This window comes from Rhinoderma darwinii, unplaced genomic scaffold, assembly GCF_050947455.1.
Source record: "Rhinoderma darwinii isolate aRhiDar2 unplaced genomic scaffold, aRhiDar2.hap1 Scaffold_3029, whole genome shotgun sequence".
NCBI classification, from domain to species: domain Eukaryota; kingdom Metazoa; phylum Chordata; class Amphibia; order Anura; family Rhinodermatidae; genus Rhinoderma; species Rhinoderma darwinii.
The window spans coordinates 22,256-33,729 of record NW_027463298.1 but is presented as its reverse complement, the minus strand read 5'-3'; the positions used below and the strand labels follow the sequence as shown (position 1 = coordinate 33,729).

The 11,474-nt window shown below is 41.7% G+C and overlaps 51 pseudogenes; all 51 read left to right on the top strand.

Moving 5' to 3' along the window:
* The first annotated feature begins 18 nt into the window (after nt 1-18).
* Nucleotides 19-137, top strand: LOC142704208 (5S ribosomal RNA; annotated as a pseudogene).
* Nucleotides 138-193: 56 nt separating this feature from the next.
* On the top strand, nt 194-312 carry LOC142704127 (5S ribosomal RNA; annotated as a pseudogene).
* Nucleotides 313-379: 67 nt separating this feature from the next.
* Nucleotides 380-498, top strand: LOC142704214 (5S ribosomal RNA; annotated as a pseudogene).
* Nucleotides 499-565: 67 nt separating this feature from the next.
* Nucleotides 566-684, top strand: LOC142704215 (5S ribosomal RNA; annotated as a pseudogene).
* A 422-nt stretch (nt 685-1,106) lies between these two features.
* Nucleotides 1,107-1,225, top strand: LOC142704140 (5S ribosomal RNA; annotated as a pseudogene).
* A 67-nt stretch (nt 1,226-1,292) lies between these two features.
* On the top strand, nt 1,293-1,411 carry LOC142704237 (5S ribosomal RNA; annotated as a pseudogene).
* A 67-nt stretch (nt 1,412-1,478) lies between these two features.
* Nucleotides 1,479-1,597, top strand: LOC142704171 (5S ribosomal RNA; annotated as a pseudogene).
* Nucleotides 1,598-1,664: 67 nt separating this feature from the next.
* LOC142704124 (5S ribosomal RNA) lies at nt 1,665-1,783 on the top strand (annotated as a pseudogene).
* A 67-nt stretch (nt 1,784-1,850) lies between these two features.
* On the top strand, nt 1,851-1,969 carry LOC142704206 (5S ribosomal RNA; annotated as a pseudogene).
* Nucleotides 1,970-2,025: 56 nt separating this feature from the next.
* Nucleotides 2,026-2,144, top strand: LOC142704126 (5S ribosomal RNA; annotated as a pseudogene).
* Nucleotides 2,145-2,396: 252 nt separating this feature from the next.
* On the top strand, nt 2,397-2,515 carry LOC142704147 (5S ribosomal RNA; annotated as a pseudogene).
* Nucleotides 2,516-2,937: 422 nt separating this feature from the next.
* LOC142704131 (5S ribosomal RNA) lies at nt 2,938-3,056 on the top strand (annotated as a pseudogene).
* A 67-nt stretch (nt 3,057-3,123) lies between these two features.
* LOC142704236 (5S ribosomal RNA) lies at nt 3,124-3,242 on the top strand (annotated as a pseudogene).
* Nucleotides 3,243-3,309: 67 nt separating this feature from the next.
* LOC142704120 (5S ribosomal RNA) lies at nt 3,310-3,428 on the top strand (annotated as a pseudogene).
* Nucleotides 3,429-3,495: 67 nt separating this feature from the next.
* On the top strand, nt 3,496-3,614 carry LOC142704129 (5S ribosomal RNA; annotated as a pseudogene).
* Nucleotides 3,615-3,681: 67 nt separating this feature from the next.
* Nucleotides 3,682-3,800, top strand: LOC142704119 (5S ribosomal RNA; annotated as a pseudogene).
* A 67-nt stretch (nt 3,801-3,867) lies between these two features.
* Nucleotides 3,868-3,986, top strand: LOC142704241 (5S ribosomal RNA; annotated as a pseudogene).
* A 67-nt stretch (nt 3,987-4,053) lies between these two features.
* Nucleotides 4,054-4,172, top strand: LOC142704226 (5S ribosomal RNA; annotated as a pseudogene).
* A 67-nt stretch (nt 4,173-4,239) lies between these two features.
* On the top strand, nt 4,240-4,358 carry LOC142704203 (5S ribosomal RNA; annotated as a pseudogene).
* Nucleotides 4,359-4,425: 67 nt separating this feature from the next.
* LOC142704167 (5S ribosomal RNA) lies at nt 4,426-4,544 on the top strand (annotated as a pseudogene).
* Nucleotides 4,545-4,611: 67 nt separating this feature from the next.
* LOC142704240 (5S ribosomal RNA) lies at nt 4,612-4,730 on the top strand (annotated as a pseudogene).
* A 67-nt stretch (nt 4,731-4,797) lies between these two features.
* On the top strand, nt 4,798-4,915 carry LOC142704168 (5S ribosomal RNA; annotated as a pseudogene).
* Nucleotides 4,916-4,982: 67 nt separating this feature from the next.
* On the top strand, nt 4,983-5,101 carry LOC142704165 (5S ribosomal RNA; annotated as a pseudogene).
* A 67-nt stretch (nt 5,102-5,168) lies between these two features.
* LOC142704169 (5S ribosomal RNA) lies at nt 5,169-5,287 on the top strand (annotated as a pseudogene).
* Nucleotides 5,288-5,354: 67 nt separating this feature from the next.
* On the top strand, nt 5,355-5,473 carry LOC142704123 (5S ribosomal RNA; annotated as a pseudogene).
* Nucleotides 5,474-5,540: 67 nt separating this feature from the next.
* On the top strand, nt 5,541-5,659 carry LOC142704205 (5S ribosomal RNA; annotated as a pseudogene).
* Nucleotides 5,660-5,715: 56 nt separating this feature from the next.
* On the top strand, nt 5,716-5,834 carry LOC142704125 (5S ribosomal RNA; annotated as a pseudogene).
* A 67-nt stretch (nt 5,835-5,901) lies between these two features.
* On the top strand, nt 5,902-6,020 carry LOC142704213 (5S ribosomal RNA; annotated as a pseudogene).
* Nucleotides 6,021-6,087: 67 nt separating this feature from the next.
* Nucleotides 6,088-6,206, top strand: LOC142704184 (5S ribosomal RNA; annotated as a pseudogene).
* Nucleotides 6,207-6,273: 67 nt separating this feature from the next.
* On the top strand, nt 6,274-6,392 carry LOC142704235 (5S ribosomal RNA; annotated as a pseudogene).
* Nucleotides 6,393-6,459: 67 nt separating this feature from the next.
* Nucleotides 6,460-6,578, top strand: LOC142704231 (5S ribosomal RNA; annotated as a pseudogene).
* Nucleotides 6,579-6,645: 67 nt separating this feature from the next.
* LOC142704219 (5S ribosomal RNA) lies at nt 6,646-6,764 on the top strand (annotated as a pseudogene).
* Nucleotides 6,765-6,828: 64 nt separating this feature from the next.
* On the top strand, nt 6,829-6,947 carry LOC142704278 (5S ribosomal RNA; annotated as a pseudogene).
* A 67-nt stretch (nt 6,948-7,014) lies between these two features.
* On the top strand, nt 7,015-7,133 carry LOC142704154 (5S ribosomal RNA; annotated as a pseudogene).
* A 67-nt stretch (nt 7,134-7,200) lies between these two features.
* On the top strand, nt 7,201-7,319 carry LOC142704172 (5S ribosomal RNA; annotated as a pseudogene).
* A 439-nt stretch (nt 7,320-7,758) lies between these two features.
* LOC142704187 (5S ribosomal RNA) lies at nt 7,759-7,877 on the top strand (annotated as a pseudogene).
* Nucleotides 7,878-8,129: 252 nt separating this feature from the next.
* Nucleotides 8,130-8,248, top strand: LOC142704216 (5S ribosomal RNA; annotated as a pseudogene).
* Nucleotides 8,249-8,501: 253 nt separating this feature from the next.
* LOC142704245 (5S ribosomal RNA) lies at nt 8,502-8,620 on the top strand (annotated as a pseudogene).
* A 67-nt stretch (nt 8,621-8,687) lies between these two features.
* Nucleotides 8,688-8,806, top strand: LOC142704250 (5S ribosomal RNA; annotated as a pseudogene).
* A 67-nt stretch (nt 8,807-8,873) lies between these two features.
* LOC142704275 (5S ribosomal RNA) lies at nt 8,874-8,992 on the top strand (annotated as a pseudogene).
* Nucleotides 8,993-9,245: 253 nt separating this feature from the next.
* Nucleotides 9,246-9,364, top strand: LOC142704220 (5S ribosomal RNA; annotated as a pseudogene).
* Nucleotides 9,365-9,431: 67 nt separating this feature from the next.
* On the top strand, nt 9,432-9,550 carry LOC142704161 (5S ribosomal RNA; annotated as a pseudogene).
* Nucleotides 9,551-9,617: 67 nt separating this feature from the next.
* LOC142704279 (5S ribosomal RNA) lies at nt 9,618-9,736 on the top strand (annotated as a pseudogene).
* Nucleotides 9,737-9,803: 67 nt separating this feature from the next.
* Nucleotides 9,804-9,922, top strand: LOC142704276 (5S ribosomal RNA; annotated as a pseudogene).
* Nucleotides 9,923-9,989: 67 nt separating this feature from the next.
* Nucleotides 9,990-10,108, top strand: LOC142704249 (5S ribosomal RNA; annotated as a pseudogene).
* A 67-nt stretch (nt 10,109-10,175) lies between these two features.
* LOC142704207 (5S ribosomal RNA) lies at nt 10,176-10,294 on the top strand (annotated as a pseudogene).
* A 67-nt stretch (nt 10,295-10,361) lies between these two features.
* Nucleotides 10,362-10,480, top strand: LOC142704185 (5S ribosomal RNA; annotated as a pseudogene).
* Nucleotides 10,481-10,547: 67 nt separating this feature from the next.
* LOC142704228 (5S ribosomal RNA) lies at nt 10,548-10,666 on the top strand (annotated as a pseudogene).
* A 67-nt stretch (nt 10,667-10,733) lies between these two features.
* On the top strand, nt 10,734-10,852 carry LOC142704225 (5S ribosomal RNA; annotated as a pseudogene).
* Nucleotides 10,853-11,105: 253 nt separating this feature from the next.
* LOC142704156 (5S ribosomal RNA) lies at nt 11,106-11,224 on the top strand (annotated as a pseudogene).
* Nucleotides 11,225-11,291: 67 nt separating this feature from the next.
* Nucleotides 11,292-11,410, top strand: LOC142704227 (5S ribosomal RNA; annotated as a pseudogene).
* The last annotated feature ends 64 nt before the right edge of the window (nt 11,411-11,474 follow it).

The following is an 11,474-nucleotide window of genomic DNA, read 5'->3' as shown; positions in this document are numbered from 1 at the left end:
TGGATTAAAGCATTTAATGTCAATGGCCATTCTAAGCTGAATGTCCCTGCTCTCGTCAGATCGCAGAAGTTACACAGCTTAAGGTCTCGCTAATACCAGTGTGGGAGACTGTCTGGGAATCCGTGGTGCGGTTGACTTTTTATTATTTTGTTTCACAATAGATTAAATAGGACTATGGATTAAGGCTTTTAATGTCAATGGCCATTCTAAGCTGAATGTGCCTGCTCTCGTCAGATCGCAGAAGTTACACAGCTTAAGGCCTCGCTAGTACCAGTGTGGGAGACTGTCTGGGAATCCGTGGTGCGTTTGACTTTTTATTATGTCGTATAGATTTTGTTTCACAATAGATTAAATAGGACTATGGATTAAAGCATTTAACGTCAATGGCCGTTCTAAGCTGAATGTGCCAGCTCTCGTCAGAACGCAGAAGTTACACAGCTTAAGGCCTCGCTAGTACCAGTGTGGGAGACTGTCTGGGAATCCGTGGTGCGGTTGAATTTTTATTATGTCATTTAGATTTTGTTTCACAATCGATTAAAAAGGACTATGGATTAAAGCATTTAATGTCAATGGCCATTTTAAGCTGAATGTCCCTGCTCTCGTCAGATCGCAGAAGTTACACAGCTTAAGGCCTCGCTAGTACCAGTGTGGGAGACTGTCTGGGAATCCGTGGTCCGGTTGACTTTTTATTATGTTGTTTAGATTTTTTTTCACAATAGATTAAATAGGACTATGGATTAAGGCTTTTAATGTGAATGGCCATTCTAAGCTGAATGTGCCTGCTCTCGTCAGATCGCAGAAGTTACACAGCTTAAAACCTCGCTAGTACCAGTGTGGGAGACTGTCTGGGAATCCGTGGAGCGGTTGCCTTTTTATTATGTCGTTTAGATTTTGTTTCACAATCGATTAAAAAGGACTATGGATTAAAGCATTTAATGTCAATGGCCATTCTAAGCTGAATGTGCCTGCTCTCGGTAGTTCGCAGAAGTTACACAACTTAAAGCCTCGCTAGTACCAGTGTGGGAGACTGTCTGGGAATCCGTGGTGCGGTTGCCTTTTTATTATGTTGTTTAGATTAAATAGGACTATGGATTAAAGCATTTAACGTCAATGGCCATTCTAAGCTGAATGTTCCTGCTCTCGTCAGATCGCAGAAGTTACACAGATTAAGGCCTCGCTAGTACCAGTGTGGGAGACTGTCTGGGAATCCGTGGTGCGGTTGACTTTTTATTATGTTGTTTAGATTTTGTTTCACAATAGATTAAATAGGACTATGGATTAAGGCTTTTAATGTGAATGGCCATTCTAAGCTGAATGTGCCTGCTCTCGTCAGATCGCAGAAGTTACACAGCTTAAAACCTCGCTAGTACCAGTGTGGGAGACTGTCTGGGAATCCGTGGTGCGGTTGACTTTTTATTATGTCGTTTAGATTTTGTTTCACAATCGATTAAAAAGGACTATGGATTAAAGCATTTAACGTCAATGGCCATTCTAAGCTGAATGTGCCTGCTCTCGTCAGAATGCAGAAGTTACACAGCTTAAGGCCTCGCTAGTACCAGTGTGGGAGACTGTCTGGGAATCCGTGGTGCGGTTGAATTTTTATTATGTCGTTTAGATTTTGTTTCACAATAGATTAAATAGGACTATGGATTAAAGCATTTAACGTCAATGGCCATTCTAAGCTGAATGTCCCTGCTCTCGTCAGAACGCAGAAGTTACACAGCTTAAGGCCTCGCTAGTACCAGTGTGGGAGACTTTCTGGGAATCCGTGGTGCGGTTGAATTTTTATTATGTCGTTTAGATTTTGTTTCACAATCGATTAAAAAGGACTATGGATTAAAGCATTTAATGTCAATGGCCATTCTAAGCTGAATGTCCCTGCTCTCGTCAGATCGCAGAAGTTACACAGCTTAAGGTCTCGCTAATACCAGTGTGGGAGACTGTCTGGGAATCCGTGGTGCGGTTGACTTTTTATTATTTTGTTTCACAATAGATTAAATAGGACTATGGATTAAGGCTTTTAATGTCAATGGCCATTCTAAGCTGAATGTGCCTGCTCTCGTCAGATCGCAGAAGTTACACAGCTTAAGGCCTCGCTAGTACCAGTGTGGGAGACTGTCTGGGAATCCGTGGTGCGTTTGACTTTTTATTATGTCGTATAGATTTTGTTTCACAATAGATTAAATAGGACTATGGATTAAAGCATTTAACGTAATGGCCGTTCTTAGCTGAATGTGCCAGCTCTCGTCAGAACGCAGAAGTTACACAGCTTAAGGCCTCGCTAGTACCAGTGTGGGAGACTGTCTGCGAATCCGTGGTGCGGTTGAATTTTTATTATGTCATTTAGATTTTGTTTCACAATCGATTAAAAAGGACTATGGATTAAAGCATTTAATGTCAATGGCCATTTTAAGCTGAATGTCCCTGCTCTCGTCAGATCGCAGAAGTTACACAGCTTAAGGCCTCGCTAGTACCAGTGTGGGAGACTGTCTGGGAATCCGTGGTGCGGTTGACTTTTTATTATGTTGTTTAGATTTTTTTTCACAATAGATTAAATAGGACTATGGATTAAGGCTTTTAATGTGAATGGCCATTCTAAGCTGAATGTGCCTGCTCTCGTCAGATCGCAGAAGTTACACAGCTTAAAACCTCGCTAGTACCAGTGTGGGAGACTGTCTGGGAATCCGTGGAGCGGTTGCCTTTTTATTATGTCGTTTAGATTTTGTTTCACAATCGATTAAAAAGGACTATGGATTAAAGCATTTAATGTCAATGGCCATTCTAAGCTGAATGTGCCTGCTCTCGGTAGTTCGCAGAAGTTACACAACTTAAAGCCTCGCTAGTACCAGTGTGGGAGACTGTCTGGGAATCCGTGGTGCGGTTGCCTTTTTATTATGTCGTTTAGATTAAATAGGACTATGGATTAAAGCATTTAACGTCAATGGCCATTCTAAGCTGAATGTGCCTGCTCTCGTCAGATCGCAGAAGTTACACAGATTAAGGCCTCGCTAGTACCAGTGTGGGAGACTGTCTGGGAATCCGTGGTGCGGTTGACTTTTTATTATGTTGTTTAGATTTTGTTTCACAATAGATTAAATAGGACTATGGATTAAGGCTTTTAATGTGAATGGCCATTCTAAGCTGAATGTGCCTGCTCTCGTCAGATCGCAGAAGTTACACAGCTTAAAACCTCGCTAGTACCAGTGTGGGAGACTGTCTGGGAATCCGTGGTGCGGTTGACTTTTTATTATGTCGTTTAGATTTTGTTTCACAATCGATTAAAAAGGGCTATGGATTAAAGCATTTGATGTCAATGGCCATTCTAAGCTGAAAGTCCCTGCTCTCGTCAGATCGCAGAAGTTACACAGCTTAAGGCCTCGCTAGTACCAGTGTGGGAGACTGTCTGGGAATCCGTGGTGCGGTTGCCTTTTTATTATGTCGTTTAGATTTTGTTTCACAATCGATTAAAAAGGACTGTGGATTAAAGCATTTAATGTCAATGGCCATTCTAAGCTGAATGTGCCTGCTCTCGTCAGATCGCAGAAGTTACACAGCTTAAGGCTTCGCTAGTACCAGTTTGGGAGACTGTCTGGGAATCCGTGGTGCGGTTGACTTTTTATTATGTCGTTTAGATTTTGTTTCACAATCGATTAAAAAGGACTATGGATTAAAGCATTTAATGTCAATGGCCATTCTAAGCTGAAAGTCCCTGCTCTCGTCAGATCGCAGAAGTTACACAGCTTAAGGCCTCGCTAGTACCAGTGTGGGAGACTGTCTGGGAATCCGTGGTGCGGTTGCCTTTTTATTATGTCGTTTAGATTTTGTTTCACAATCGATTAAAAAGGACTGTGGATTAAAGCATTTAATGTCAATGGCCATTCTAAGCTGAATGTGCCTGCTCTCGTCAGATCGCAGAAGTTACACAGCTTAAGGCCTCGCTAGTACCAGTGTGGGAGACTGTCTGGGAATCCGTGGTGCGGTTGACTTTTTATTATGTCGTTTAGATTTTGTTTCACAATAGATTAAATAGGACTATGGATTAAAGCATTTAGTGTCAATGGCCATTCTAAGCTGAATGTCCCTGCTCTCGTCAGATCGCAGAAGTTACACAGCTAAAGGCCTCGCTAGTACCAGTGTGAGAGACTGTCTGGGAATCCGTGGTGTGGTTGACTTTTTATTATGTCGTTTAGATTTTGTTTCACAATCGATTAAAAAGGACTATGGATTAAAGCATTTAATGTCAATGGCCATTCTAAGCTGAACGTGCCTGCTCTCGTCAGAACGCAGAAGTTACACAGCTTAAGGCCTCGCTAGTACCAGTGTGGGAGACTGTCTGGGAATCCGTGTTGCGGTTGAATTTTTATTATGTCGTTTCGATTTTGTTTCACAATCGATTAAAAAGGACTATGGATTAAAGCATTTAATGTCAATGGCCATTCTAAGCTCAATGTCCCTGCTCTCGTCTGATCGCAGAAGTTACACAGCTTAAGGCCTCGCTAGTACCAGTGTGGGAGACTGTCTGGGAATCCGTGGTGCGGTTGACTTTTTATTATGATGTTTAGATTTTGTTTCACAATAGATTAAATAGGACTATGGATTAAGGCTTTTAATGTCAATGGCCATTCTAAGCTGAATGTGCCTGCTCTCGTCAGATCGCAGAAGTTACACAGCTTAAGGCCTCGCTAGTACCAGTGTGGGAGACTGTCTGGGAATCCGTGGTGCGGTTGACTTTTTATTATGTCGTTTAGATTTTGTTTCACAATCGATTAAAAAAGACTATGGATTAAAGCATTTAATGTCAATGGCCATTCTAAGCTGAATGTGCCTGCTCTCGTCAGATCGCAGAAGTTACACAGCTTAGGGCCTCGCTAGTACCATTTGGGAGACTGTCTGGGAATCCGTGGTGCGGTTGACTTTTTATTATGTTGTTTAGATTTTGTTTCACAATAGATTAAATAGGACTATGGATTAAGGCTTTTAATGTCAATGGCTATTCTAAGCTGAATGTGCCTGCTCTCGTCAGATCGCAGAAGTTACACAGCTTAAGGCCTCGCTAGTACCAGTGTGGGAGACTGTCTGGGAATCCGTGGTGCGGTTGAATTTTTATTATGTCGTTTAGATTTTGTTTCACAATAGATTAAATAGGACTATGGATTAAAGCATTTAACGTCAATGGCCATTCTAAGCTGAATGTGCCTGCTCTCGTCAGAATGCAGAAGTTACACAGCTTAAGGCCTCGCTAGTACCAGTGTGGGAGACTGTCTGGGAATCCGTGGTGCGGTTGAATTTTTATTATGTCGTTTAGATTTTGTTTCACAATAGATTAAATAGGACTATGGATTAAAGCATTTAACGTCAATGGCCATTCTAAGCTGAATGTCCCTGCTCTCGTCAGAACGCAGAAGTTACACAGCTTAAGGCCTCGCTAGTACCAGTGTGGGAGACTTTCTGGGAATCCGTGGTGCGGTTGAATTTTTATTATGTCGTTTAGATTTTGTTTCACAATCGATTAAAAAGGACTATGGGTTAAAGCATTTGATGTCAATGGCCATTCTAAGCTGAATGTCCCTGCTCTCGTCAGATCGCAGAAGTTACACAGCTTAAGGTCTCGCTAATACCAGTGTGGGAGACTGTCTGGGAATCCGTGGTGCGGTTGACTTTTTATTATTTTGTTTCACAATAGATTAAATAGGACTATGGATTAAGGCTTTTAATGTCAATGGCCATTCTAAGCTGAATGTGCCTGCTCTCGTCAGATCGCAGAAGTTACACAGCTTAAGGCCTCGCTAGTACCAGTGTGGGAGACTGTCTGGGAATCCGTGGTGCGTTTGACTTTTTATTATGTCGTATAGATTTTGTTTCACAATAGATTAAATAGGACTATGGATTAAAGCATTTAACGTCAATGGCCGTTCTAAGCTGAATGTGCCAGCTCTCGTCAGAACGCAGAAGTTACACAGCTTAAGGCCTCGCTAGTACCAGTGTGGGAGACTGTCTGGGAATCCGTGGTGCGGTTGAATTTTTATTATGTCATTTAGATTTTGTTTCACAATCGATTAAAAAGGACTATGGATTAAAGCATTTAATGTCAATGGCCATTTTAAGCTGAATGTCCCTGCTCTCGTCAGATCGCAGAAGTTACACAGCTTAAGGCCTCTCTAGTACCAGTGTGGGAGACTGTCTGGGAATCCGTGGTGCGGTTGACTTTTTATTATGTTGTTTAGATTTTTTTTCACAATAGATTAAATAGGACTATGGATTAAAGCATTTAATGTCAATGGCCATTCTAAGCTGAATGTGCCTGCTCTCGTTAAATCGCAGAAGTTATACAGCTTAAGGCCTCGCTAGTACCAGTGTGGGAGACTGTCTGGGAATCCGTTGTGCGGTTGACTTTTTATTATGTCGTTTAGATTTTGTTTCACAATAGATTAAATAGGACTATGGATTAAAGCATTTAACGTCAATGGCCATTCTAAGCTGAATGTGCCTGCTCTCGTCAGATCGCAGAAGTTACACAGCTTAAGGCCTCGCTAGTACCAGTGTGGGAGACTGTCTGGGAATCCGTGGTGCGGTTGACTTTTTATTATGTCGTTTAGATTTTGTTTCACAATAGATTAAATAGGACTATGGATTAAAGCATTTAACGTCAATGGCCATTCTAAGCTGAATGTGCCTGCTCTCGTCAGATCGCAGAAGTTACACAGCTTAAGGCCTCGCTAGTACCAGTGTGGGAGACTGTCTGGGAATCCGTGGTGCGGTTGACTTTTTATTATGTTTAGATTTTGTTTCACAATAGATTAAATAGGACTATGGATTAAAGCATTTAACGTCAATGGCCATTCTAAGCTGAATGTGCCTGCTCTCGTCAGAACGCAGAAGTTACACAGCTTAAGGCCTCGCTAGTACCAGTGTGGGAGACTGTCTGGGAATCCGTGGTGCGGTTGAATTTTTATTATGTCGTTTAGATTTTGTTTCACAATCGATTAAAAAGGACTATGGATTAAAGAATTTAATGTCAATTATCATTCTAAGCTGAATGTCCCTGCTCTCGTCAGATCGCAGAAGTTACACAGCTTAAGGCCTCGCTAGTACCAGTGTGGGAGACTGTCTGGGAATCCGTGGTGCGGTTGACTTTTTATTATGTCGTTTAGATTTTGTTTCACAATAGATTAAATAGGACTATGGATTAAAGCATTTAACGTCAATGGCCATTCTAAGCTGAATGTGCCTGCTCTCGTCAGGTCGCAGAAGTTACACAGCTTAAGGTCTCGCTAGTACCAGTGTGGGAGACTGTCTGGGAATCCGTGGTGCGGTTGACTTTTTATTATGTTGTTTAGATTATGTTTCACAATAGATTAAATAGGACTATGGATTAAGGCTTTTAATGTCAATGGCCCTTCTAAGCTGAATGTGCCTGCTCTCGTCAGATCGCAGAAGTTACACAGCTTAACGCCTCACTAGTGCCAGTGTGGGAGACTGTCTGGGAATCCGTGGTGCGGTTTACTTTTTATTATGTCGTTTAGATTTTGTTTCACAATAGATTAAATAGGACTATGGATTAAAGCATTTAAAGTCAATGGCCATTCTAAACTCAATGTGCCTGCTCTCGTCAGATCGCAAAAGTTACACAGCTTAAGGCCTCGCTAGTACCAGTGTGGGAGACTGTCTGGAAATCCGTGTTGCAGTTGAATTTCTATTATGTCGTTTAGATTTTGTTTCACAATCGATTAAAAAGGACTATGGATTAAAGCATTTAATGTCAATGGCCATTCTAAGCTAAATGTCCCTGCTCTCGTCAGAACGCAGAAGTTACACAGCTTAAGGCCTCGCTAGTACAAGTGTGGGAGACTGTCTGGGAATCCGTGGTGCGGTTGACTTTTTATTATGTCGTTTAGATTTTGTTTCACAATAGATTAAATAGGACTATGGATTAAAGCATTTATTGCAATGGCCATTCTAAGCTGAATGTGCCTGCTTTCGTCAGAACGCAGAAGTTACACAGCTTAAGGACTCACTAGTACCAGTGTGGGAGACTGTCTGGGAATCCGTGGTGCGGTTGAATTTTTATTATGTCGTTTAGATTTTGTTTCACAATCGATTAAAAAGGACTATGGATTAAAGCATTTAATGTCAATGGCCATTCTAAGCTGAATGTCCCTGCTCTCGTCAAATCGCAGAAGTTACACAGCTTAAGGCCTCGCTAGTACAAGTGTGGGAGACTGTCTGGGAATCCGTGGTGCGGTTGACTTTTTATTATGTTGTTTAGATTTTGTTTCACAATAGATTAAATAGGACTATGGATTAAGGCTTTTAATGTCAATGGCCATTCTAAGCTGAATGTGCCTACTCTCGTCAGCATGCAGAAGTTACACAGCTTAAGGCCTCGCTAGTACCAGTGTGGGAGACTGTCTGGGAATCCGTGGTGCGGTTTACTTTTTATTATGTTGTTTAGATTTTGTTTCACAATAGATTAAATAGGACTATGGATTAAAGCATTTAACGTCAATAGCCATTCTAAGCTGAATGTGCCTGCTCTCGTCAGATCGCAGAAGTTACACAGCTTAAGGCCTCGCTAGTACCAGTGTGGGAGACTGTCTGGGAATCCGTGGTGCGGTTGACTTTTTATTAGGTCGTTTAGATTTTGTTTCACAATCGATTAAAAAGGACTATGGATTAAAGCATTTAATGTCAATGGCCATTCTAAGCTGAATGTCCCTGCTCTCGTCAGATCGCAGAAGTTACACAGCTTAAGGCCTCGCTAGTACCAGTGTGGGAGACTGTCTGGGAATCCGTGGTGCGGTTGACTTTTTATTATGTCGTTTAAATTTTGTTTCACAATCGATTTAAAAGGACTATGGATTAAAGCATTTAATGTCAATGGCCATTCTAAGCTGAATGTGCCTGCTCTCGTCAGATCGCAGAAGTTACACAGCTTAAGGCCTCGCTAGTACCAGTGTGGGAGACTGTCTGGGAATCCGTGGTGCGGTTGACTTTTTATTATGTCGTTTAGATTTTGTTTCACAATAGATTAAATAGGACTATGGATTAAAGCATTTAACGTCAATGGCCATTCTAAGCTGAATGTGCCTGCTCTCGTCAGATCGCATAAGTTACACAGCTTAAGGCCTCGCTAGTACCAGTGTGGGAGACTGTTTGGGAATCAGTGGAGGGGTTGAATATTTATTATGTCTTTTAGATTTTGTTTCACAATAGATTAAAAAGGACTATGGATTAAAACATTTAATGTCAATGGCCATTCTAAGCTGAATGTCCCTGCTCTCGTCAGATCGCAGAAGTTGCACAGCTTAAGGCCTCGCTAGTACCAGTGTGGGAGACTGTCTGGGAATCCGTGGTGCGGTTGAATTTTTATTATGTCGTTTAGATTTTGTTTCACAATCGATTAAAAAGGACTATGGATTAAAGCATTTAATGTCAATGGCCATTCTAAGCTGAATGTCCCTGCTCTCGTCAGATCGCAGAAGTTACACAGCTTAAGGCCTCGCTAATACCAGTGTGGGAGACTGTCTGGGAATCCGTGGTGCGGTTGACTTTTTATTATGTCGTTTAGATTTTGTTTCACAATCGATTAAAAAGGACTATGGATTAAAGCATTTAATGTCAATGGCCATTCTAAGCTGAATGTGCCTGCTCTCGTCAGATCGCAGAAGTTACACAGCTTAAGGCCTTGCTAGTACCAGTGTGGGAGACTGTCTGGGAATCCATGGTGTGGTTGACTTTTTATTATGTCGTTTAGATTTTGTTTCACAATAGATTAAATAGGACTATGGATTAAAGCATTTAACGTCAATGGCCATTCTAAGCTGAATGTGCCTGCTCTCGTCAGAACGCAGAAGTTACACAGCTTAAGGCCTCGCTAGTACCAGTGTGGGAGACTGTCTGGGAATCCGTGGTGCGGTTGAATTTTTATTATGTCGTTTAGATTTTGTTTCACAATCGATTAAAAAGGACTATGGATTAAAGCATTTAATGTCAATGGCCATTCTAAGCTGAATGTCCCTGCTCTCGTCAGATCGCAGAAGTTACACAGCTTAAGGCCTCGCTAGTACCAGTGTGGGAGACTGTCTGGGAATCCGTGGTGCGGTTGACTTTTTATTATGTCGTTTAGATTTTGTTTCACAATAGATTAAATAGGACTATGGATTAAGGCTTTTAATGTCAATGGCCATTCTAAGCTGAATGTGCCTGCTCTCGTCAGATCGCAGAAGTTACACAGCTTAAGGCCTCGCTAGTACCAGTGTGGGAGACTGTCTGGGAATCCGTGGTGCGGTTGACTTCTTATTATGTCGTTTAGATTTTGTTTCACAATCAATTAAAAAGGACTATGGATTAAAGCATTTAATGTCAATGGCCATTCTAAGCTGAATGTGCCTGCTCTCGTTAGATCGCAGAAGTTACACAGCTTAACGCCTCGCTAGTACCAGTGTGGGAGACTGTCTGGGAATCCGTGGTGCGGTTGACCTTTGATTATGTCGTTTAGATTTTGTTTCACAATAGATTAAATAGGACTATGGATTAAAGCATTCAACGTCAATGGCCATTCTAAGCTGAATGTGCCTGCTCTCGTCAGATCGCAGAAGTTACACAGCTTAAGGCCTCGCTAGAACCAGTGTGGGAGACTGTCTGGGAATCCGTGGTGCGGTTGAATTTTTATTATGTCGTTTAGATTTTGTTTCACAATCGATTAAAAAGGACTATGGATTAAAGCATTTAATGTCAATGGCAATTCTAAGCTGAATGTCCCTGATCTCGTCAGATCGCAGAAGTTACACAGCTTAAGGCCTCGCTAGTACCAGTGTGGGAGACTGTCTGAGAATCCGTGGTGCGGTTGACTTTTTATTATGTCGTTTAGATTTTGTTTCACAATCGATTAAAAAGGACTATGGATTAAAGCATTTAATGTCAATGGCCATTCTAAACTGAATGTGCCTGCTCTCGTCAGATCACAGAAGTTACACAGCTTAAGGCCTCGCGAGTACCAGTGTGTGAGACTGTCTGGGAATCCGTGGTGCGGTTGACTTTTTATTATGTTGTTTAGATTTTGTTTCACAATCGATTAAAAAGGACTATGGATTAAAGCATTTAATGTCAATGGCCATTCTAAGCTGAATGTCCCTGCTCTCGTCAGATCGCAGAAGTTACACAGCTTAAGGCCTCGCTAGTACCAGTGTGGGAGACTATCTGGGAATCCGTGGTGCGCTTGACTTTTTATTATGTAGTTTAGATTTTGTTTCACAATAGATTAAATAGGACTATGGATTAAAGGATTTAACGTCAATGGCCATTCTAAGCTGAATGTGCCTGCTCTCGTCAGAACGCAGAAGTTACACAGCTTAAGGCCTCGCTAGTACCAGTGTGGGAGACTGTCTTGGAATCTGTGGTGCGGTTAAATTTTTATTATGTCGTTTAGATTTTGTTTCACAATCGATTAAAAAGGACTATGGATTTAAGCATTT